General features: G+C 43.5%; 1 long non-coding RNA gene and 2 other non-coding genes across 3 annotated transcripts in view; 2 read left to right on the top strand and 1 right to left on the bottom strand.

The window, feature by feature from the left end:
* LOC127002800 (uncharacterized) overlaps positions 1 to 23146 on the top strand; it is a 325738-nt gene that overhangs the window by 29699 nt on the left and 272893 nt on the right. The window contains exon 2 of the long non-coding RNA XR_007756554.1: positions 15811 to 15905. This is a non-coding gene — a long non-coding RNA (uncharacterized LOC127002800). The remainder of the gene's footprint in view (positions 1 to 15810; positions 15906 to 23146) is intronic.
* Positions 3070 to 3151, top strand: Trnal-aag (transfer RNA leucine (anticodon AAG)). Its single transcript has one exon. It is a non-coding gene; the product is annotated as a tRNA-Leu (tRNA).
* Positions 22963 to 23034, bottom strand: Trnae-cuc (transfer RNA glutamic acid (anticodon CUC)). Its single transcript has one exon. It is a non-coding gene; the product is annotated as a tRNA-Glu (tRNA).

The following is a 23146-nucleotide window of genomic DNA, read 5'->3' as shown; positions in this document are numbered from 1 at the left end:
TACGCACTCCCTTTTTTTTTTCCCTCCTACTCCTACGAACTTTTCTTTTCATTTATTTGCCTCATTTTGTTGTTTTCCTTTATTTTTGTCTTATTTTGTCTAGGGTCCTCTTCTCCTCCTCCTCCTCCTTCTACTCCTTGGCACTCCCTTTTTTCCTTCCTACTCCTACGATTTTTCTTTTTTTTTCATTTATTTTCCTCACTTTCTTGTTTTCTTTTCTATTTTTTGGCTTATTTTGTCTTTCTTTTCTCTTTTTCTACCTGTTTTTTTTTTACCTCAGTTTATTGTTTTATACTTTTCTTTATTCTTTATTTATCTTGTTGTTTTTTTGTCTTTTTTGTCTTTTTTTAACTTATTTACACTTTATTTATTTATTTTTTTTTTGCATTCCTTCCTTTATCATCATTTTTTCTTTGCCTCTGTTTACTGTATTAAGCTTTATTTTTCTTCTTCTTTCTTTCATCAACCATTTTTTTTTCTTCGTCTTCATTTATTGTATCACTTTTTCTTCTTTCTCTCCTTTATCATATTTTTCTTCGTCTCTGTTTACATATCACACTTATTTTTCTTCCTTCTTTCATTTTCGTTCTTTTTCTTTCCTTTATTAATTGTATCACATCTTTTATTTTTTCCTTCTTTCATCTCCCTTCTTCGCTCGCTTCTCTTTGTTATATCTCATCCTATTTCCTTTCTCCTCCTTTATCATATTTTCTTCGTCTTTGTTTACTTATCATACCTTCTATTTCTTCCTTCTTTCATCTCCCTTCTTCTCTCGCTTTTCTTATTCTTTTCTTCATTCTCTCCTTTATCATTTCACTTTCGTCTTTGTTTACTTTATCACACCTTATTTTTCCTCCTTCTGTCGCCTGTCATTTGTTTTTCTTACCTTTATTTACTCTATCACCTAATTTTACCTCATTCTGTCGTCTATGATCCTCTTTTCAGTCTCGTTCAGTGCATCACACCTTATAATTCACCCCTTTCTTTCGTCTATGATCTTTCTCTACCCCTAATTTATCGCCTCACATTACTTAGCTTTTCTCATTCTGTCGTCTATGATCCTCCTCTGGCGTCTTGTTTATCGTTTCACATCCTCTCGTTGACCTCCTTTGTTGGTTCACACACTCTTCTTGTCTCTGTTCTTTGTTTTAGTTCTCGCCTCATCTCTCTTCTTAGTGCAGCATCTCGTCTCCTTATGTGTCTTGGTTCTTGTCTCAGTTTGAAGTCTCACTCTCTTTTTGTCTCATCTCTCTTCTTGCAATATCTTCTCCTCTCCTTCTGTGTCTTAGTCCTTGTCTCAGTTTGAAGTCTCACTCTCTGCTTGTCTCATCTCTCTTCTTACAGTGTCTTCTCGTCTCTGTATCTCTCTTAGTGTGTCGTCTGTCTCGGTTTGAAGTCTCTAATACTCTTTTCTAGTCTCAGTTTGTCTACTCACAGTGTCTTTTCGTGTCTGTTATCTCGTTTTCTTCACTAATTTTCATCTCCTCTTTCACACTCCTGCGTCCCAGTTTGTCGCCTCACACTGTCTCTTTTCGCCTTCATTTGTCTTCTAACACCTTCTTCTCGTGTCTATTATCTCGTTTTCTTCAGTAATTCTAATCTATCCGTCACCTAAAACCCTCTATTTTGCCTCTGTTTCTCTCCTACACACTTCTTTTATCTCATTTTGTCGCCTTTCACTCTTTTTCCTCTTTATTTGTCTTATCACACCGTCTATTCGTGTCTAGTATGTTGTTTTCTTCCCTTCTTCTCGTCTGTCTGTCATCCAACACCCTCTACTTCTCCTCTTGTTCCTTCTTCTACAGCCGTTCATCCCAGCTTGTCGCCTCACTTTATTTTCTTCCTTTTAATTTGTCTTATCACACCGTCTATTCGTGTCTAGTAAGTCGTTTTCTTCTCTTCTTCTCGTCTTTCTGTCATCCAACACCCTCTTTTTCACCTCTGTTTCTCCTCTTTTATCTTAGTTTGTCGCCTCACTTTATTTTCTTCCTTTGTCTTTTCGTCTAAAGTATGTCGTTTTCTTCTCTTCTTCTCGTCTATCTGTCATCCAACACCCTCTTTTTCACCTCTGTTTCTCCTCCTTCATCTCAGTTTGTCGCCTCACATTTTCTTCTCGCCTGCTAGCTGTCGTACTCTCCTTTTTCACCCCAACGTCCACCTCCTCCTCCTTCTCCAACACCTTTTTCAACCTTCGTACTCTCGCTCTCCTCGGGTCTGCAAACACCTCAGGGCCACTTTCCTCGCCTGGCTGCAAAGGGGTGTTGTTGTGCCTCGCCTTGGGTTGATATGGAGACGGGGACGAGGAGGACGAGGAGGAGGATTAGGAGTGTTGAGTGTCTCTGAAGGGTCGACACGTGGGTACTCTTGGGTCACTTGCATGCTGTCTGGACGGTCGAGAGGCGAGATTTGAACACTGGTGGAGTCAGATTCATATTTTTCAACATTTCGGCGCCCAAGATTACATATTTAACAAAGCTTTCGTAGGCGTTGTGTGGGCATTTCCAGGGGCATCTTTATGACCCTGGTGGTGGTGGTAGTTTGACCCTACATACCGTGAACTCAGGGGCAACTTTATGACCCTGGTGGTGGTGGTAGTTTGACCCTACATACCGTGAACCCAGGGGCAACTTTATGACCCTGGTGGTGGTGGTAATTTGACCCTACATACCGTGAACCCAGGGGCAACTTTATGACCCTGGTGGTGGTGGTAGTTTGACCCTTCTTCTGTACCCTGAACCCACTGACCTCCTTAGAGAAATGATAGATGAAGTAAAGATTATGTATAGATGAAGTAAATCAGTTCATGTTCAGTGTAGTCGATGGAGCGGTTAAAAGGTCAGATAAGCGAAATATTAACTTGTTTCTTCGATGTGAGTGTTTATATATATGTTGTGGTTGTGGTTGTAGTTCAGTGATAGTGATGTGGTGGTCTTGTTTATTTCCTATCCTCCTCCTCCTCCTCTTACTTCCCTTCTTCTCCTCCTCCTCCTCCTCTTTTTTTCTACTATTCCTTCTTTTCCTTCTTTTTTTTCTCTCTTTTTCTTTTCCATCTTTCTCTTCTTTCTTCAGGGTAGCGTGGCCGAGCGGTCTAAGGCGCTGGTTTAAGGCACCAGTCTCTTCGGAGGCGTGGGTTCGAATCCCACCGCTGCCAGGAACATTTTTCAATTTATTAGACTCTTTACAAGGTATATATAAGAACTGGAATGCCCACTTCCCCAGTGATGTTATATACCTGGACTTTCAGAAAGCCTTCGACAAGGTACCGCACGAACAACTCCTTAAGAAACTGCACTCGGCGGGCATTGGAGCCAATCTGATCGCGTGGATTAGAGATTGGCGCACCGACACTAAACAACGAGTACTACTCAACGGACAGCCTTCCGATTGGCTTCCAGTCACTAGTGGAGTGCCAATCTTTATCATATATATCAATGACCTAGAATCAGGACTGAAATCCACAATATCGAAATTTGCTGATGACACCAAGGTGGGTGGAAAGGCCCTCACAAAGACCGACTGCGAAATCATTCAGAAAGACCCCAATCACATTATCGAATGGTCGGAAAATGGCAGATTTCTTTTAATGTTGACAAATGCAAAGTCATGCACATTGGGTCCCAAAATAATAACCACACATACATTATGAATGGGAAACTTCTGCAAGCTATGCAGGAGGAAAAGGATCTTGGAGTCACTATCAGCAGTGACCTGAAACACGCGAATCACTGTAAAAAAGCATACAACAAAGCCAACACTATGCTCGGGTTCATAGCGACGAATTTCGAGTGTAAAACACCAGACGTGATGCTATCCTTGTATAATTCCATGGTAAGACCTCACCTCGAGCATGCAGTGCAGTTCTGGTCTCCTAATTACAGAAAGGACATTGATTTACTGGAAAGGATTCAACGACGCGCCACGAAGATGATTCCAACCTTAAGGGCTCAACCGTACGGGGAACGACTCAAGCGACTCAATCTCTTTACAATGGAGAAAAGACGCCTGCGAGGGGATATGATTCAAATCTTCAAGTACCTGAAAAGTTCAATAACGTCGATTACTCCAAATTCTTTGAACAGGAAACCAACTCAAGAACTAGAAATAACGGTTTACCCATTCAGTCGAGTCGATGTAACACAGACATTGGAAGGAGTTTCTTTTCAAACCGAGTCATCCGCCACTGGAACAATCTTCCCTCAGAAGTAGTAAATGCGAATACCATCAACTCCTTCAAATATAGAATCGACCGTCATTTCGCTGCGTCGGGAGTAAACTGAATAACGAGGTGCTTTCATCTGCTCCTTAATATCGAGGTGCTTTCATCTGCTCCTCAAGCCCCAAGTAGCTGTCGAGCAGATTAAATCACCCAAGCGGGCGACCTCGTAATGAGCCAATAGGCTTTCTGTTGCCTGCATTTCCATGTTTCCATGTTTCCACGTTTCCTCTTAATCTGTCTGCTATTTCTCCTTTTTTTTTCTTATTCTCTTCTTCTTTTCCATCCTCCCTCTCCTCCTTCCCTTCCAACAATTCCTTCTTTTTCTCCCATCTCATTTTCTTCTCCTCTTCCTTATCCAACTCCTCCGCGTCGTCCTCCCCCTCCTTTTCACTCACCTCTTTTGTTAACTTACACTCTATTCTTGCCTCAGTCTGAAGTCTCTCGCACTCTTCTCACATTATCATCTCGTCTCCCTGTGTCTCAGTGTGTCGTCTTGTCTAAGTCTGAAGTCTCGCTCGCACTCTCCTCGCCCCTCTATACCGCCCCGATGTAAAGAAACACGAGGAGAGTTACCGAGTCGAAGTTTTACCCGCTCGTCGAAGTGCTTTTATAACTCCGTCTTCAGGCACGTGGGAACATAGAGAAGGCGCCTAACCTGGACTAACTTAGGGGGCGGTATTGGGCGGTATTCATAGATCCTTCAGCCTCTCACGTCAACTACTACCAAAGCCCAAAAAGGAGATCAATCGGGTACAGAAGAGGGGTCATACTACCACCAGACTCATAAAACTACCCCGGGAAATGCTCAAAACTCCCACGAATGCCTTGTCGAATGTGTGACTATTCTTTGACGCTTCTGCTTTTCATGTTACTCTTTCCAAAGGCCAAAAAAGGGATCAGTCGGGTTCACATGAGAGTTTTTATTAGTCAGGGTACAGAAGAAGCGTCAAACTACCGCCAGGCTCATAAAACACCCGTGGAAATGCTCAGAACTCCTACGAATGCCTTGTCGAATGTGTGACTATTCTTCGACGCTTCTGCTTTTCATGTTACTCTTTCCAAAGGCCAAAAAAGGGATCAGTCGGGTTCTCATGAGAGTTTTTATTAGTCAGGGTACAGAAGAAGCGTTAAACTACCGCCAGGCTCATAAAACACCCGTGGAAATGCTCAGAACTCCTACGAAAGCCTTGTCGAATGTGTGACTCTTCTTAGACGCTTCTGCTTTTCATGTTAACTCTTTCCAAAGGCCAAAAAAGACATCACTCGGGTTCTCATGAGTATTACATTTGGTCAGGGTACAGAAGAAGGGTCAAACTACCGCCAGGCTCATAAAACTACCCCTGGAAATGCTCAGAACTCCTACGAAAGCCTTGTTGAATATGTGACTATATAACATCGGTCGCTTTCGCCTATCATATCAACTATTTCCAAAGGCCAAAAAGGAGATTAGTCGGGTACTCATGAGCGTTACATTTAGTCAGGGTACAGAAGAAAGGTCAGACTACCACCAGGGTCATAAAACTACCCCTGGAAATGCTCAAAGCTCCTACGAAGGCCTTGTCGAATGTGGACTTGGGCTTCTTACACAACACTTTAGGAGCCCCGAGAGGAGGAGAAGGAAGGGAAATTCGTCGGTCCAGGTGGTTCCAAAATGTTTTCTTGGTTTTATGGCCCGTAAAGTAGGGAAAAAAAAAGAACATGCCAAAATATAAAAACTTCTCAGCACTCCTCAGAAGGCTGCGTACAAATTGGCTAAACACACCCTCGCCTCGCCTCTGCCGGTCAGTAAAAGCAACCACGGGAAGACCCAGATGCCTACAGGAGAAAGAAGAGGCGCCGGCCGGGGTGTTGGGGGGCTGTTAGGAGGAGGGGGGTAGGGGGGGCGCGTACTCTGTGAATTATGGGTGCGTGTACTGCGTGGCCCGGCGTGTTTGTGTGTGTGTGTGTGTGTGTGTGTGTGTGTGTGTGTGTGTGTGTGTGTGTGTGTGCACGGTGGGGCGCTGAGGACTAGGGTATAAAGATGAGTTGTATTGCGTGTTGGTGTAGTAGTAGTAGTAGTAGTAGTAGTGGTAGTAGTAGTAGTAGTAGTAGTGATTGTTATAGGCCTTTTTTTCCTTTTTTTTTGTATTTTTGTATTTTCTTTTCTTTCTTTATGTCTGTATGTATGTGACTGTGTGTGTGTTGTCTTCTTTTCTTATTTAATTGCTATTCTTTCGTATTTATCTTTCTTTCTTTCTGTGTCTGTCTGTGTTGTTGGTTTTTTGTGTATTTCCTTTTCTTTCTTTATCTTTCTTCCTTTTTCTGTCTTCCTGTATCTGTCTGTTTGTGTGTCTTTATGTGTATTTGTCTATGTGTGTGTGTGTGTGTGTGTGTGTGTGTGTGTGTGTGTGTGTGTGTGTGTGTGTGTGTGTGTCTTGTGGTCGTGGTGGTCATGGTGGGTACTTGGTGGCGGTAAAAACAACAACTTGTATTGATAATATATTCCGTTTATCGTGTTTTTAATGATAGCAACACGAACACGACCGGAGTTTAACAGTAGTAGTAGTAGTAGTAGTAGTAGTAGTAGTAGTATAGACATAGCAACAGTAGTATGATAGATCTCTAACCTCTAAACATCCTATTATATATGTATCCTTAATCATGTACTTACCTTCCTCCTCCTCTTTAATTTTATCTCGTGTTAAAGAGAACAAGCAACATGTCACCATTAGAATCACTTAGTTTCCATCACACAAAGGAGAGAAAAAGGAGCTAAACAGATGGAGGAGGAGGAGGAGGAGGAGGAGAAGTGACACCTCTCCTCCCGAAATTGACCTCTCTTTTGGCCGCTCATTACTTTTGTCTTTGTGGGAACAGCGATTAGCGGGCTTTCTTTTTTTACATCTTTTTTTGTTGCCCTTGAGCTGTTTCTTTAGCTGTAAAAAAAGGAGAATGAGAAGAAGTTAGGAGATACAAGAAACGAAAACAACCCTAACGCAAGACCTTCCACGCTAGATCACATTATCACAAAACAGAGTAGCAACCATAAATAAGTAGAGAAACGAGAAGAGAGCGGAGGAAGAGCAACGAGAAGGCTGAAGAGAAGTTAAAGAAGAGAGAGAACGAAGATAACCCAACCCAATGATGACTACCCCAACAAAAGACCCTCCACACTAGGTCACAGATTAGCACAAGACAGAATACCAACAACAGGCAAGAAATAGATAAGAAGCACCAACTGGGAGGCTGAGAAGACGATAGAAAAAGACGTAAGGAACAAAGCCAACCCAACCCAACCCAACGAAGACAACCCCAACAAAAGACCCTCAACACTAGGTCACATATTAGCACAAGACAAAGTAGCAACCAGAAATAAGTAGAGAAACGAGAAAAGAGAGAAGGAAGAGCAACTAGAAGGCTGAAGAGAAGTTAAGAAGAGAGAGAACGAAGATAACCCAACCCAACCCAACGACGACAACCCTAACGCAAGACTCTCAACACTAGGTCACATATTGGCACAAGACAGAATAGCAACAACAATCAAGAAATAGAGAAGAAGGAGCAACAACTAGGAGACTGAAGAAAGGACACGTACAAGAAATTCGGAACCCAAGGAAGACAACCCCAACCCAAGACCCTCCAACACTAGGTCACATAATTAGCACAAGACAAACCAGCAGAAACAGTCTCAACAAGGGGCAGAAGCGAACTATTCTGAGAAGTTCCTTAGTCGTCGGAGAACCATTAAGACCTGCATAATTAAACCTTTCTAGAGCGAATCCTATAGGCAGAAGAGGAGGATGAGGAGGAGAAGGAGGATGTAGGGTTGAGGAGGAGAGAGAAAGGGAATTGGAAGGCTTGTGTGAAGGAGAGGAGGAGGAGGAGGAGGAGGAGGGAGAGTAGAGAGAGAGAGAGTAGGAGGAGGAAGAGAGTGAGGTACGCCGGAAAGAGAGGAACATAAGGGGAGGAAGAGAGCAACAGGAGGAGGAGGAGGAGGAGGAGGAGGAGGAGGAGGAAGAAGAGGAGGAAGAAGAGGAGGAGTTACGACCTGCGAGTATTGAAGTAGAAGGATATTGGGCTGGGTAGGAAGAGTACGAGAGAGAGAGAGAGAGAGAGAGAGGGTGGGGCAAATCAGTTTCTCTCTCTCTCTCTCTCTCTCTCTCTCTCTCTCCTTTTCTCCCCGCAACAGGTAGAGTGTAAACAGTAGGTAACCACAAGTGTAGGCGTGCGTGGAAGAAGGTCGCAAAATAAGTATTATGATTTTTTTCTCCATCTCTTAAGCAGGATATTTCTGTGTGTGTGTGTGTGTGTGTGTGTGTGTGTGTGTGTGTGTGTGAGAGGAGAAAACTGATAAATATGATAGTAGTAGTAGTAGTAGTAGTAGTAGTGTTAGTAGTAGTAGTAGTAGTAGTAGCAGTAGTGGTAGTAGTAGTAGTAGTAGTGGTGGTAGTAGTAGTAGTAGTAGTATAGTTGCTTTAGTAATAGTGCAAGTGTTAGTGTTAACCTTTTAATAATTTTTGCAAGTCCAGTATTCCTAACATTAGTAGACAATATATTCAACATCAGTGGCCACGATATATACCATTAATAGATACAGAAAGGAGAGCAATGAAAATAGTCTGTCTGTGTGTGGGTGAGAGTGTATATCACCTCACCGCGTCCCTGAATTCGCGAAACCCGGCACCTCAGCAACTGTTTGGCGCAAGGACACACACCCCCGCACACATTCCACGCGAGGGCCGTTCACTGCACCGCCGAGGACAGACTGACGACCTTTGCCTGGCCACAAAACAATGGAGCATCGCCTCACTGCTTGCGGCGGCGTCTCGGGAGGGCTAATGAAGGGTGAGAGAGAGAGAGAGAGAGAGAGAGAGAGAAATACGTATCGAAATCTGTCAGAATCAATAAAATACGTGAAAAAGAGAAACCACGTGAAAGAAAATAAAAAAAAAGAAAAAGGGAAAAAAAAGACAATATAAAAAGAGAGAAAGAAAACATACATGAGAAGAAGATAAAGAAACACACGAGCGAAGGAGAAGTAGAGAAGAAGAAGAAGAAGTAGGAAAGGAGAAAGAAGGAGAAGGAGAACGGGCGGAAAATGAGGAGAAGGAGAGAAGAAGAAGGCGAGGAGAAGAGAAGAGTAGAAGGAGGAGGAGGACAAGAAGGCGAGAAGAGAAGAAGGAGAAAAGTAGGAGAAGGAAAATAGAAAAGGGATGAGACGAGCGAATAAGTAGAAGGTGAGGAGAAGTAGAAGGAGGAGAAGGCGAGAAGAAGAAGGAGAAGAAGCAGAAAGAAGACTAGAGAAGGCGGCGTGTTTATATATAGATGTTCAGTATTCATTCACCGCTGATGAGGTTATAATATATACAGCAAAGGAGGTCAGATCTTGCCGCCACCGCCCCCGAGCGCTGAAGAAGTGTATAAATAGAGCGTTTGAAAATAGACGATAGAAATAGCTAGACGATAAGTGATAAATTATAGTAAACAGATAGAATAAGTAAATAGATAACAAATAGATGATAAATGAAGATAGGTAAATGATAATTGGTTGTAAGTAAATGATGGATAGTAAATGATGACGTGTAAATTTAGATGTATGAAAAAAAAGATTTGTTTACAGAAGTTGCCGACACACACACACACACACACTCTCTCTCTCTCTCTCTCTCTCTCTCTCTCTCTCTCTCTCTCTCTCTCTCTCTCTCTCTCTCTCTCTCTCTCTCTCTCTCTCTCTCATTATTATCAATCTTTTAAACTTCATTACTTTTCTTTTTCCTTTTCTTATTCCTCTTTCATTTGCTCCCTCTTCATTTACTTTACCTTACTCTCTCTACTTTCTCTACTCTCGCAAAGCTCTCCCAAGTATACGCGCCGCCTTTTCCATCTGATTCTCTACACAATATATTTACCTGAACCCGCTCCTCCCAATACTTCATCATTGTCACACCTCGGTTCATCCAGTCATCCTTTTCCTTGTATTATTTTCACATACCTTTTTTCACACCTCAGCTCCGTCTTTCTAGTTACGTTCTTCCTTATGTTATTTTCACCTCTGTTTATTCTCGTATAGTCATCCTTTGCCTGATATTATTTTCACTTATTTTCATTTCCTCACCTCTTAACCTTCCAATAATCCTTTTCCTTATATTATTTTCACCTCTATTAATTACAGATGTTGCGCCGACTAAACGAAACTTTCCAACTTTCCAACCTCTATTAATTCTCATCCAGTCATCCATTACCTGATATAATTTTCACTTCTATCTATTTCCACACCTCTTAATCTCCCAATCATCCTTTGCCTGATATTATTTTCACCTCTATTAATTCTCATCCAGTCATCCTTTACTTGATATAATTTTCATTTCTATCTATTTCTACACCTCTTAACATCCCAATCATCCTTTGCCTGATATTATTTTTACCTCTATTAATTCTCATCCAGTCATCCTTTACTTGATATAATTTTCATTTCTATCTATTTCTACACCTCTTAACATCCCAATCATCCTTTGCCTGATATTATTTTCACCTCTATTAATTCTCATCCAGTCATCCTTTACTTGATAAAATTTTCATCTCTATCTATTTCTATACCTCTTAACATCCCAATCATCCTTTGCTTTACAGTATTTTCACTTATTTTCATTTCTACACTTTTTAACCTTCCAGTCATTCTCTACCGTATATGCGTACTAAATGGTGTGGGTGCGAAGTGGCTAACATACCTTTACCTTCCGAGCCTCCTCCCGCCCGCCTCCCCCGCCCCGTCCTCGGCCCAGGTACGACGCGCCACCTGTCCGCTGATGAGGAAGAGGAAGTCGCCTCATTAACCGCAGACAGCGCTTCCTGTTTGCATCACGGCGCTCATAAAGTTCAATGAAGATAGGCTGTCTGTGTGTATGTGTGTCTGCCTGCATGTTTGTCTGTCTGTATGTCTGTCTGTCTGTATGTCTGTCTGTATGTCTGTCTGTATGTCCCTCTGTCTCTTTATTTTTATCATTCGTTTAAACTTTACTATTTTTCATCTTTGCCTTTTTATTTCCTGTATTTTTCTTTTTGTTTTCTCTATCTTCATCTGTCTCTGTCTGTCTGTCACTCTCTCTCTATCTCTCTCTCTATCTATCTGTCTATCTATATATTATCAATCTTTTAAAGTTCATTACTTTTCTCTATTTATCTTATTTCCCTTTAATTTACTCCCTCTTCATTTGCTCTCTCTCTCTCTCTCTCTCTCTCTCTCTCTCTCTCTCTCTCTCTCTCTCTCTCTCTCTCTCTCTCTCTCTCTCTCTCTCTCTCTCTCTCTCTCTCTCTCTCTCTCTTTTCTTTCTCTTATCTCTCTCTCTCTCTCTCTCTCTCTCTCTCTCTCTCTCTCTCTCTCTCTCTCTCTCTCTCTCTCTCTCTCTCTCTCTCTCTCTCTCTCTCTCTCTCTCTCTCTCTCTCTCTCTCTCTCTCTCTCATCCTGCCACTCAAGCGTTCCCAGTCCTACCCTCGCGTCCATCCTGCTTGCATCACCACTACGCTCATCATGTTAAGTCATTAATGTGTGTGTGTGTGTGTTTTGTTGATGTTTTGTTTCCTTCTCCTCATTTCTTTCTTCTCTTCTGTTCTTTTGTCTCCTTTGTTCTGTTGTTTTTGTTCTCCGTTTTCTGTTGTCCTCTGTTGTCTTCTGTTCTTTCTTTCCCTGTTTTTATTTTTTCTGTTCTTTTATGTGTTATCTCCTCTGTTTTTGTTTTGGTGGCCTTCTTTCTTTCCTTTCTTCTTCTGTTTTCTCCTCTCTGTTCTCTGTTTTGTTATTTCTTTTCTCTCTTTTCTCTCGTTCTCTCTTCTCTCAATGTCTCTTTTACTCTCTCTTATGTTCCCTCGTTCTCTCTCCTGTTTTCTTCCGTTCTCTTCTTCTGCTTTGTCATGACACAGAAACACACACACAAACACGATCACCATGGACTTCTCTTCTCCTTGCCTGAGCGTTCTGTAAATACCTTCCGTTTTTACACTGATGGACAGGTAAAGGTTAGGAGAAGGATCGATTAATTAGCGATGCCGAAAGAGGAGCAAGCCGTCACTGATCCTTGGGAAGCTTCTATTAATACACCTGTTTTTGTCTGTTAGGTGTAGCTTAAAGGCCATTGAGTTTATATATATAGATAGGCTTGTTGGAAAGGTTAAGAATAAGGGTCATATAGGCCTTAGAAGGATCATATTATTACTAAGACTATTTTTTTTTCCGTTTAAACACATTTTCTCTAGCGTTTAAGGGACAAAAGGTTAACTGTATATATTAGTAGGTTGTGAAAAGCAGTATCAAATGTGTGTGTGTGTGTGTGTGTGTGTGTGTGTGTGTGTGTGTGTGTGTGTGTGTGTGTAAGCCCAGACTAGAATGAGGAGTGATGGGAAGGGGCGGGGAGTGATGGGAAGGGGAGGGGAGTTATGGGAATGGACGGGGAGTGATGGGAAGGGACAGGGAGTGATGGGAAGGGGAGGGGAGTTATGGGAACGGACGGGGAGTGATGGGAAGGGACGGGGAGTGATGGGAAGGGGAGGGGAGTTATGGGAAAGGCCGGGAAGTGATGGGAAGGGGCGGGGAATGATGGGAAAGGCCGGGGAGTGATGGGAAGGGGAGAGGAGTGATGGGAAAGGCCGGGGAGTGATGGGAAGGGGAGGGGAGTTATGGGAATGGCCGGGGAGTGATGGGAAGGGGAGGGGAGTTATGGGAATGGCCGGGGAGTGATGAGAAGGGACGGGGAGTGATGGGAAAGGCCGGGGAGTGATGGGAAGGGGAGGGGAGTTATGGGCAGGGAGGAGTTATGGGAATGGACGGGGAGTGATGGGAATGGACGGGGAGTGATGGGAAGGGGCGGGGAGTGATGGGAATGGCCGGGGAGTGATGGGAAGGGACGGGGAGTGATGGGAAGGGGCGGGGAGTGATGGGAAGGGGAGGGGAGTAATGGGAAGGGGAGGGAGTGATGGGAAGGAGGGAGTGATGGGAAGGACGGGAGGAGTGATGGGGAAGGGCAGGGAGTGATGGGAAGGGGGGAGTGATGGGAAGGGCCGGGGAGTGATGGGAAGGGGCGGGGAGTGATGGGAAGGGACGGGGAGTGATGGGAAGGGACGGGGAGTGATGGGAAGGGACGGGGAGTGATGGGAAGAGACGGGGAGTGATGGGAAGGGACGGGGAGTGATGGGAAGGGACGGGGAGTGATGGGAAGGGCGGCGAGTGATGGGAAGGGAGGAGTGATGGGAAGGGCCGGGCAGTGACGGGAACGGACGGGGAGTGACGGGAAGGGACGGGGATTGATGGGAAGGGGAGTGGAGTGATGGGAAGGGGAGGGGAGTGATGGCAAGGGGAGGAGAGTAATGGGAAGGGACGGGGAGTGATGGGAAGGGGAGGGGAGTGGTGGGAAGGGGCGGGGAGTGATGAGGATGGAGGGGGAGTGATGGGAAGGGGCGGGGAGTGATGGGAAGGGGCGGGGAGTGATGGGAAGGGACGGGGAGTGATGGGAAGGGACGGGGAGTGATGGGAAGGGACAGGAAGTGACGGGAAGGGACGGGGAGTAATGGGAAGGGACAGGAAGTGATGGGAAGAGACGGGAATCAATGAGACAGAATAAGAAGTGATGGGAAGGGGATGGGAAGCAACTAACAGGACAAGCAGTGATGGGAAAGGACAAGGAGTGATGGGAATGGGCGGAGTGTCATGCCATACCCTCTAACTCTTACCCAGTCTAAATATATCCACCTTCTTTTTGTGGGCAGGTGATTCTAAAGGGCAAGGAGTAAAGGGCATGGGTAAGTTTAGGCGGGAAGGGTTGTCAGGCGCGCGGCGTGGCAAGGGCTGAGGCGGCGCGCGAGGGAGGTGGAATAAGGTTGATATTTACCTGATAATTGATGGCTGGCTTGTGCATGACGCTGGCGGCCTTCAGTGCTTACAAGGGCGCCGGGGATGTCCCTTGTGTGTGTGTGTGTGTGTGTGTAAACTTGTGTGGGGTGTTTCCGTATTTTAAACATTTATTTGAAGGTATTTTTAAGTCTGATTCATATATATAAGTAAGCAGTAAGTAAGTAAGTTTAAATAATAAGAATAAGTAAGAAATATTTATAACTAAAGGCGTTATCTTATTTTAACATCCGATGTGTGTGTGTGTGTGTGTGTGTGTGTGTGTGTGTGTGTGTACGAGAGGAGAATAAGATTAGATACAGACGAAGGAGAAGGAAAAGAAGGAAAAGAATAAAGAAAACATGAGCAAAAGAAAACCAGAGAAAGAGAATAAATGTGAAGAGAATAGGAAGAAGAATAAAAGAATGTGAGAGAGTAAGAAGAGGAGGAGGAGGAGGAGGAAGAAGATGGAGGAAGAGAAAGAAGAATAAGGTAATGTGGGAAAGTAGGAAGAAAGGCAGAAAAGGAGGAGGAGGAGGAGGAAGAAGGAAGAAAAAGAGAGAAAAAGAAAGAAAAAGAAAGAAGAAAAAAGAAGAAAGAAAGAAGAAGAAAGAAAGAAGAAGAAGAAGAAGAAGAAGAAGATACACATATACATTTTACTACGGGGGGGGGGGGGAGGTTACTTCGTTGAGTCACGCAATAAAAGATGAAAATAAAATGAAAATGAAATAAAAATAAAAAATAAAACTCTGCCTCTGACCTCCTTTAGTAAATAGTAAATAGAGTTCGCCATTACTCACCCAACCTGCATGCCTGTCTGTCTGTCTGTCTGTTTACCGATCTCTGTTTGTGTGTTGTGTTCGTGTATTTCTTTCTTTCTGTCTGTCTGTCTATTTGCATGTGTCTGTATCTGTCTTTCTATCCGTCCATTTGTCTGTCTTTGTCTGGTTATCTGTCTGTTTGTCTGTTAGTTAGTGCGTATGTGTGTCTGTCTTTCTCTGTCTGTTTTTCTGTCTATCTATATCTCTCTTAATATTCGCTCGTCTGTCCGTCTGTCAATCTGTTTATCCTTCTGTCTCTGCTTCTGTATCTGTGTATCTTCCTCTCTCTGTCTATCCCTCTTTTTATTATTAGTTTTGTTTTTATTATGATTTTGTTTATATATATTTTCCTACTTGTATTTTTTTATTGTTGTTCGGGGTCGTGTCACTGGCTAAGCGATTTATTTTAGGCTTTCGCTTCATTTATGTGCCTTCACGCTCTTGCTCTCAGTCTGTGTAGTTATTTTTTTCGCTCAATTGAATTTTAATGTGTTTGCTCTCTCTATGGACCGAAAATGCTACGTAATACTCTTGCTACTGCGTTCAATCCGTCTCTAAATTATTCATGTTTGTAACCCATATTGTGGAATTCAAATGTGTGTTGGGGGGCGGTAAAACTATCTATCTGCTTCTCTGTCTGTGTGTATCTTTCTATACCTGCTTATATATCTTTTTTCTATCTGTGTCTGTTTGTTTCCCTCTATCTTTATCTTTCAGTCATTCCGTTTATCAATGCCTCTCTATTTGTTATTTGCTTATCTATTTATCTATTAACGTATATTATAATCATTCTTATCGTCTCTCTATCTCTCTATATACGGTCTATCTGAGTGTTTTTTGTTTTGTTTTTTGGTCAATGTTTGTCAGCCTATCCTGTTTACCTTTCTGCTTCAAGCCATATGTCTGTCTCTCTGCAGGTAAGAGGGTCGTCTGTTACCTGTCACCTGTTACCTGTTCACCTGCCCATCGTCCACGTGAGCCAGGCGCCGCCCTCACCTCGGCGTGTGGTAAGGTAAGACGCAGCGCTCTTGATAGTCTCGTGTTTTTGTGAATTACTCGAAGGTGGATCTGAACAGCCTTCCGACCCACTGGCCTATATTGCTCTCTCTCTCTCTCTTTCTCTCTCTCTCTCTCTCTCTCTCTCTCTCTCTCTCTCTCTCTCTCTCTCTCTCTCTCTCTCTCTCTCTCTCTCTCTCTCTCTCTCTCTCTCTCTCTCTCTCTCTCTCTCGTTCTCGCTCTCTCATTTCTCACACGTATTTCACCAGGTAACGCTGCTAAGGTGTGGTAATTAACTTTGAACAGGTGGTAGAAGTCATGCACACCTGTTTGTTTTACCTGCGTGGTGTGTGATGTTCTTTTGCAATGCTTAGTGGAGGATGCTGTGCACATGTGAAGTTTTGCTAATGAGAACAACATTTTGAAAGTGTTTAATTCCCTCCGCCTCTTGGGTTGGTTACGTGTCTGTGTCTTGTGTTTGTGTATAAAAGTCTCTGTCCTTTTTACGGATTTAAGGACTTCCTGTTTTCCTGTCTGTCTACCTCTCTGTTTACATGTGTACTTGCCTCTATTATTCTCTGTCCCTTCACATTTTTTTTTTTTTTTTACAGCAAAGGAGACAGTTCAAGGGCACACAAAAAGCAAACATTAATGGAAAAAAAAGCCCGCTACTAACCTCTAAAAAAAGAAAAAGAAGAGGTCAGAAAAAAGATAGGTCAGTTTGAGGAGGGTGTCCTGATACCCTCCTCTTGAAAAGAGTTTCAGTCGTAAGGAGGAAGGAAGATTGAAGGAAGATTGTTGTTCCAGTACCAGCGAGGTGAGAATGAGTGAGAGAGATTGCAACTCTTGCTTGGGTTTGGACGAAGTAGGGATGAGGAGCATGTAGAAAGTCAGTGCAGCAGGGCCGCGAGGGATGCAGGAGGGGAGTTCAAGAGGCAGTCAGCAGAATATCGATGAAGATAGAAAAGGCAAGATGATACTGAGGCAGATTAAGGGTGAATTTAATTTAAGAGGTAGCTGAGTATGAGGGCCTTAGCCTCCACTCTGTGAGGAAGAGCTGTGCCTTCACTTTCCACATGAGATGTGTGGTCCATACGAAGACGGATGCATACTCCTCTGGACAGCAACGAGGGCGCTGTGGAAAACTGTGGCAGGAGACAGGTACAAAACCTTAGCCTCAGGAACACTTGGCCTAAACGATGAGATGCGAAGGTTTAGTTGAGATTTTGAGTTAAGGATAGACGAGAATAATTTTTGAGTGAGGAGGTTGAGGCTGGAGGAAGTTGAAGAAATAGTGATAATAGTTGTTTGGAAGTTGATTGTCTGGTGGATGGGAGAGTGAATGGATTGTGGAGAGTGTGAAGGACACGCAAGTTTCTTGCCCCAATCAGGAAATAATAGTAGATCTGAGGTCTGAGGATAAGCGTTCTGATCTCCTTAGTCGTTAAGTTCCTGCCTGGTGGGTCTTCTATTTTAGAAGTTAAGTAATTGAATAATGGAATGTCAGCGTAGGAATGGATAAAATGGTAGGTTTTGGAAGATTTGGAAGAAGATGACAACAGAAAAAAGAAAAAAGAAGATAGAACCAAACAGACACCCAGGACACCACTGTTAAGAGATTTACAGGAAGTCTAGACCAGCAGAAATAGAAGAAATCAGAAGGCAGAAAAGGCTGATAAAGATAAAGAGCAGAGAAACCGACAAGGAGGTGATTTTTAGTTTGAAAGCAAAGCTTTTGACCTATCAAAACTTCAAAAATGTCATACCAAAGCGCAATATTTCAGTTCACCAGAGTCAAAGAAGAGATGATGAGAGTCAGTTAAAGAAAAAGGAGAGATACAACTGAACGCCACTTGCCAGAACCCCCAGAAGATGGAGATAGAAGGTCAAGTGGAAGGTGCTTTTGAACCTTCAGGTTGAGATTGATTCAAAAAGCTAGAAAATAGACAGGAGAAATATGTAATAGGACAGCGGTAGTTTGAGGATCACAGGCTTCCCCATATAGGTACAGGCTGGCAAGGAGGGCATACTTCAGCAAGAAGGAAAGGTAGATGTTGGCAGGAAGAAGCGAAAGAGACAGGGCAGGGGCACAGCAACAAGGAAGAATAGGAGTTAGGAGGCAGATAGGCAAGCCATCTGGTCCATAAGGCCAGAGGGGATAGGGCATCATTTTAGCATAAGCATCATTTGAAGAATAAAGGAGTCCTTCCGTTTTCTTTCTTTCTGTTTACCTGTCTCTTTACCTGTCTGGATATCAAAATCATCCCGTCCTTTCCGTCTACCTCTCTCTGTTTTTCTATCTATCTACCTGTCTCTGTCTATTTACCTGCCTCTATTCTTCTCTGTCCCTCCACGCGTCCTTCCTTTTATCTTTCCATCTATTTACCTGTCTCCGTTTACCTGTTTGGGTATAAAAATCACCCCGTCCTTTCCGTCTACCTCTCTCTGTTTGTCTATCTATCTACCTGTCTATTTACCTGCCTGTATTCTTCTCTGTCCCTCCACATGTCCTTCCGTTTTCTTTCCATCTGTTTACCTGTCTCTTTGCCTGTCTGGATATCAAAATCACCCTGTCCTTTCTGTATATCTCTCTCTGTTTGCCTATCTGTCTTACTGTCTGTTTATTTACCTGCCTGTATTCTCTGTCCCTCCACACCCATTAAGGTTTATCTCTTCATTTGTTTACCTGTGTGTTTACCTGTCTGTTGTGTCTGTGACGTGAGAAGGGCGAAGGTGAGGCGAGGCGAGGCGGGGGAAGGACACAGAGAGGGAAAGTATAAGCAGTTAGTGTATTTCCATAGTGGCTCGCGGCGTCTGAAGGTTCCGGGCGGCGTATTCCCAATCTCCTTAGGGCTTTGTGGTCCCCGCATGTAGCTTCGAGACTAATCACAGGTTGCTCTGGAAAATACTCGCGTTGTGATTCCCATTCAAAATTACCATATGGATTCCAAATAAACCTACCCCAACCTAACTTAACTAAACCTAACCTGACCCAACCTAACCTAACTTAACCTAGCTTACCCTAACCAAACTCTAATCTAACCCAACCCTAACCTAACTTGACTCAACCTAACCTAACTTAACCAAACCTAATCCAACCTAACCTAACCTAACTTACCCTACCCAAACCCTAATCTAACTTAACCTACCCTAACCTTACCTACCCTAACCTAACCTGACTCAACCTAACCTATCCTAGACCTAACCCAACCTAACCTAACCTAAACCTAACCCAACCTAACCTAACCTAACTTACCTTAACCAAACCCTAATCTAACCTAACCTTACATACCCTGACCTAACCTGACCCAACCTAACCTAACCTAACCTAACCCAACCCAACCTAACCTAATCTAACTTACCTTAACCAAACCCTAATCTAACCTAACCTTTCATACCCTGACCTAACCTGACCCAACCTAACCTAACCTAACTTCCCCTAACCAAACCCTAATCAAACTTAACCTACCCTAACCTTACCTACCCTAACCTAACCTGACTTAGCCCAACCTAACTTAATCTAACCTAATTTAACCCACTCTAACCGTTGATGGTGAAACGAGGCGATGCGATGCGAGGGAAGGACACGGAGAGGGAAAGTATAATGGAATCGGTGTAATTTCATAGTGGCTCGCGGCGCCTGAAGGTCCGGGCGGGTTATTACGTTGGTGAGGCTGACCTTGCCTGCCCCAGCCTCGAGAGCAGGCCGCCGGAGCGCGAGAATATGTGTCACGGTTGTGTGTTTTTTATGAATCATTAGAGTAGGTCACCTGGCCGCTCTATCGTCACCTGTGGACTCGTGATTTGAGAAGGTCGAACAGGAGGAAGAGGAGGAGGAGGAGGAGGAGGAGGAGGAGGAGGAGGAGGAGGAGAAAGAGGGCAAAAAATTATGAGGATGAAGAGTAGGAAGCAGGAGAAGGTGAAGCAGAAAAAATAGGAGGGAGAGGAAGAGGAGGAGGAAAAAAGAAAATGAGAGTGAAGAGGAGTAGGAAGTAGAAGGAGAAGGCGGAGATAAAAAAAAAAGAAGAAAGAGAAGGGATAGAAGAAGGCGAGGGAGGAGGAGAGAAAAAGCAACTTAGGATGAAGAGGAGTAGGAAGTAGCAGGAGAAGGCGGAGGAGATAAAAAAAAGAAGTAGAAGGAGAAGACGAAGGAGATAAAAATAAGAAGAGAGAGAAGGGATAGAAGAAGGCGAGGGAGGAGTAGAGAAAAAAAGCAACTTAGAATGAAGAGGAGCAGGAAGTAGAAGAGGAAGAAGGTCAAGAGGAAAAATAATAGTAGGGAGAGGAGGAGGAAAAGAAAGAGGAGAAAAAAAGAAAGTGAGAATGAAGAGGAGTAGGAAGTAAGAGAAGTTGAAGGGGAAAAAAACAGTAGTAGGAAGAGGAGGAGGAGGAGGAGGAGGAGGAAAAAGTAACTGGGGATGAGGAGAAATAGGAAGTAGGAGGAGGAGGAAGAGGAGAAGGCAAAAATGGAAACAATAGGAAGAGAAAGAGAAAGTTGAAGAGAAAGAAGAGGAGGAGGAGGAGGAGGAGGAGGATAAGAAGAAGAATGGAGGCTGTATTGATATTTATTAGACCATTTATATTATTTTCATTTATACTTTATTTTTTTGACAAGAAAAGAATAACAAGAAAAGAAGGACAAGACATAATATTAAAGAGAAAAAGACAGACAAACACTTACAGAAAAAAAAGAAAACGCACAGACAAACTAACAATACAGCAACAACAACAACAACAACAACAACAACAACAACAACAACAATAAAGACAAAAAAAAAACAAATTAAGACTGACAAGTATAAAAATTGCATTAGAGAGAGAGAGAGAGAGAGAGAGAGAGAGAGAGAGAGAGAGAGAGAGAGAGAGAGAGAGAGAGAGAGAGAGAGAGAGAGAGAGAGAGACACACACACACACACACACACACACACACACACACACACACACACACATAAAAAAAAAAGCATGAATGGGAACATTTACACAAACAAAACAATGGAAGGTGAAGGAGGTGATAAATAGGGGAAGAAGGAAAACAGGTTAATTAATATAAATGGGAGACAATGATGAGAAGGTGAAGGAAAAAAATAGTTACCGTTTAAGGAAAGAAAATGGACTAGAAAAAATATATATACAATTGTTTGAGAGAGAGAGAGAGAGAGAGAGAGAGAGAGGTGGGGGGATTAATGGCGAGGTTGGGAAAGACTAGCGACCTCTCTCTCTCTCTCTCTCTCTCTCTCTCTCTCTCTCTCTGTATATTATCTTCCTTTTATTGCCTCTTACGTTAATTTATCCGCCATTCTACTAATTCTCTCTCTCTCTCTCTCTCTCTCTCTCTCTCTCAACTACCTCACATCACTGCGTTTCTCTCTCTAATTTTCATTCTCTTTCTTCCATCTCTTTCCTCTAATCTCTTCATCTCTCTCTCTCTCTCTCTCTCTCTCTCTCTCTCTCTCTCTCTCTCTCTCTCTCTCATACGCAGTAGCACCGTGACCCCAGACGCCTCAAGGTCGTTCGTCGGAACCCAGACACGTTTAATGCGAGAAAACCCCCGAAAATAGACAGCTCCTTGTAAACTGTTTAGTGTAGGTCAGCCCCCAGGAGCCCCGGGCGTAAACACGGCCTCCACATGTGCTCTGGCAGGGGGATATGTCGAGGAGGAGGAGGAGGAGGAGATAGTGATGGTATTGGTAGGATGAAGTAATGAGGATAAAATGAATAGAAAAAGGGATAGGATGAAGGTTTTGAAGGGGTGGCATTGTGAGATGAGGTAACAGGAACAGGTTTAAGAGGAGGAAGAGGAGGAGGAGGAGGAGGTGATGGTATTGGTAGGATGAAGTAATGAGGATAGAATGAATAGAAAAAGGGATAGGATGAAGGTTTTGAAAGGGTGGCATTGTGAGATGAGGTAACAGGAACAGGTTTAAGAGGAGGAGGAAGAGGAGGCGGAGGAGGAGGTGATGGTGTTGGTATGATTAATGTAATGAGGTTAGAATGAGTAGACGAAGGGATAGGATGAAGGTTTTGAAGGGGTGGCATTGTGAGATGAGCTAACAGGAACAGGTTTAAGAGGAGGAAGAGGAGGAGGAGGAGGAGGAGGTGATGGTGTTGGTATGTAGTAATAAGCACAGGGGAGGAAAATGAGGAGATACATAGGAATACATAGGAAGAACAGAAGATCCTAAGAAGTTTTTTGGGGGGGTTGGAAGTGGGAGATGAAGTAACAAGAAGAGTTTAGGAGGAGGAAGAAGAGGAGGAGAAGCTGGTGATAGGAAGTAATAGGAACAAGAGAAAGAGAACGAGTAGGAGGAAAAGGAAGAAGAAGAGGAAGAAGAAGGATTTGGGAGTTAGAAGTAAGGAAAAAAAATGGGGAATAGAGGAGGAGGAAGAGAAGAAGGAAGGGGTATTAGATAAGTAGGATAAGGAAGAAAAGGATAAGGAGGAGAAGGAAGAAGTAGATTAGAGAAGGAAGGGGTGGACTAGTGGAACAGGGGTATTAAAAGGAGGAGGAGGAGGAGGAGGAGGAGGAGGAGGCTGCGTCACATTGTTTGCACCGTCTAGCCTTTCCTCCTCCTCCTCCGGAACAGAAGTGGCGGAAAATTTAGTGCCGGGCCTTGAACTTATTTTTCTTGGCGAAGGAAAACAAAAAGAAAGTGAAGCCGCCTTATAAATTTTCCTGTGTTTGCCATTCCTTGTCGCCTCGGTGGTGGACTTCTCTGGGTCAGGGTGTTTCATAAGGCTGCTGCTGCTGCTGCGTGTGAATGTTTCGGCGAGACCCATTTCCTGTTTACTCTATTTAATACCTTCTGTTCGCTCCTTCTGCATCACACACACACACACACACACACACACACACACACACACACACACACACACACACACACACACACACACACACACACACACTCTCTCTCTCTCTCTCTCTCTCTCTCTCTCTCTCTCGGATCTTATAATTATGGTATTTATCTCTCTCTCTCTCTCCTCTCCTTTATTATGTTTTGTTGTCTATATCCATTCATCTCTCTCTCTCTCTCTCTCTCTCACTTCCCTCTGTAATATATTAAGATAAAATTTTCTTCCCGTGCCGGGAATCGAACCCGGGCCTCGCGGGTGAGAGCCGCGTATCCTAGCCACTAGACCACACGGGACTGTACGAGTTGAAGCTACAGTAGTGTTCTGGTGCTAGCTTATCGCTGTAACAACACGAGCCACCTCACTAATTTTATTTCTACTGTTGCTACTACCTCTACCTCTAGTGTT

The sequence above is a fragment of the Eriocheir sinensis genome, chromosome 24, assembly GCF_024679095.1.
Source record: "Eriocheir sinensis breed Jianghai 21 chromosome 24, ASM2467909v1, whole genome shotgun sequence".
Lineage (NCBI taxonomy): Eukaryota > Metazoa > Arthropoda > Malacostraca > Decapoda > Varunidae > Eriocheir > Eriocheir sinensis.
Note: the sequence above shows the minus strand (reverse complement) of the source record. Positions and strands in the feature narration are given on the sequence as shown.